Genomic DNA, 2,500 nt, shown 5'->3' with positions numbered 1-2,500 from the left:
TGACGAATGTTCGTCGAAAAATCTGCGCTGCCGATTTTCCACGCGGCAGCCCCTCTTTTCGTCAGCGTGCCCCCTGACGAATTTTCCTGCCTGGCCCAGTCCAGCGTCCAGCCCCTGTTCGTCGAAAAATCTGCGCTGCCGATTTTCCACGCGGCAGCCCCTCTTTTCGTCAGCGTGCCCCCCTGACGAATGTTCGTCGAAAAATCTGCGCTGCCGATTTTCCACGCGGCAGCCCCTCTTTTCGTCAGCGTGCCCCCCTGACGAATGTTCGTCGAAAAATCTGCGCTGCCGATTTTCCACGCGGCAGCCCCTCTTTTCGTCAGCGTGCCCCCTGACGAATTTTCCTGCCTGGCCCAGTCCAGCGTCCAGCCCCTGTTCGTCGAAAAATCTGCGCTGCCGATTTTCCACGCGGCAGCCCCTCTTTTCGTCAGCGTGCCCCCCTGACGAATTTTCCCGCCTGGCCCGGCCAGTCCAGCCCCTGTTCGTCGAAAAATCTGCGCTGCCGATTTTCCACGCGGCAGCCCCTCTTTTCGTCAGCGTGCCCCCCTGACGAATTTTCCTGCCTGGCCCGGCCGGTCCAGCCCCTGTTCGTCGAAAAATCTGCGCTGCCGATTTTCCACTCCGCAGCCCCTGTTTTCGTCAGCGTGGCCCCCTGACGAATTTTCCTGCCTGGCCCGGCCAGTCCAGCGCCCAGCCCCTGTTCGTCGAAAAATCTGCGCTGCCGATTTTCCCCGACGAACCTGCAGCTGCACAAATCCGCGCTGCCACTGCCCCATTGTCTGGACCAACAGTCTTTTCCATCAAGCCCTGGACTATAAATCGTCCAGACTCATCGCCAGCACCCGCTGCCGATTCTGCCGACTTTGCCGATTTCGTCGGCGCTGCCGATTCCAACACTGCACCCACCGTGTCTAAACCAGCGCTGTTTCGTCAGCGTGTCCCCTTGACGAATTTCCCTGCCTGGCCTGGACAGTCCATCTTCCAGCCCATGTTCATCGAAAAATCTGCGCTGCCGATTTCCCCGACGAACCTGCAGCTGCACAAATCTGCGCTGCCGATTTCCCCCCCTGTCGGCATGGCTGCCGCTGCCCCGATGTCCAGACCAACAGTCTTTTTTGTCGACTTTGCCGATTTTGTCCGCGCTGCCGATTCCAACACTACCCCCTGCATCCAAACCAGCATTGTTTCGTCAGCTCTTCCCCTGACGATTTTAGCCCTGTAACAAACAGTAGGCCTCCAATCCCGCCAACGGGAGCCAAGTTGATAGGGAAGAGAATTGAATGACGCGCCTGGTCCTCGCACCCCGCCACCCGAGGGGCCTTTTTCCTGGCAGCCTCTGAAAAACTCTAGCTTTCACGGTCCTCGCCGCCCCTCACCACCATGGCAGGCCTCTAATCCCACCCATCAGCAGTTGTAGCCGATAGGGCAGTGATTTGAATGACGCGTCGCGGGCCGCCGGGTCATCTCACCCGGCCATTAATTGGAGCGTTTTTGGCTGGCCGAGGATGGGGGGATGGATCTCTTCTTCCGAAAAAGCAAACAGTACATCGGGAGTTATGTTGACGGGGCATGGAATTGAATGACGCGTCGCGGGCCGCCGGGTCATCTCACCCGGCCATTAATTGGAGCGTTTTTGGCTGGCCGAGGATGGGGGGATGGATCTCTTCTTCCGAAAAAGCAAACAGTACATCGGGAGTTATGTTGACGGGGCATGGAATTGAATGACCCGTCGCGGGCCGCCGGGTCATCTCACCCGGCCATCCCGGGGAGCGTTTTTCCCGGCAGCATCGGGGAAACTCTTGCTTTCACTGCCCGCTGCCCAAGTCCCCACTCGCATCGGCCCCCCGTGCCAACAAGCCAACGCTGCCGAATCGGCAGACACTGCTGCCGAATCTGCCGACACTGCCCCGCGGGCTGCCACTGCCCCAGTGTCTAAACCAGCGGTCTTTCTCGTCGAGCCTTGGACTATCCAGCCCGTCCAGACCCATCGCCAGCACCCGCTGCCGATTCTGCCGACTTTGCCGATTTCGTCGGCGCTGCCGATTCCACCACTGCCCGCCGTGCCTGAACCAGCGCTGTTTCGTCAGCGTGTCCCCTCGATGAATTTTCCTGCATGGCCCGGCCAGTCCAGCGTCCAGCCCATGTTCGTCGAAAAATCTGCGCTGCCGATTCTGCCGACTTTGCCGATTTCGTCGGCGCTGCCGATTCCAACACTGCCCGCCGTGCCTGAACCAGCGCTGTTTCGTCAGCGTGTCCCCTCGACAAATTTTCCTGCCTGGCCTGGACAGTCCATCGCCCAGCCCATGTTCGTCGCAAAATCTGCGCTGCCGATTTTCCCCGACGAACCTGCAGCCGCACAAATCTGCGCTGCCGAATCTGCCGACACTGTCCCGCGGGCTGCCACTGCCCCAGTGTCTAAACCAGCAGTCTTTCTCGTCGAGCCTTGGACTATCCAGCCCGTCCAGACCCATCGCCAGCACCCGCTGCCGATTCTGCCGAC

This window comes from Populus nigra, chromosome 2 (genome assembly GCF_951802175.1).
Source record: "Populus nigra chromosome 2, ddPopNigr1.1, whole genome shotgun sequence".
Classification (NCBI taxonomy): domain Eukaryota; kingdom Viridiplantae; phylum Streptophyta; class Magnoliopsida; order Malpighiales; family Salicaceae; genus Populus; species Populus nigra.
This window is presented reverse-complemented; position numbering follows the sequence as displayed.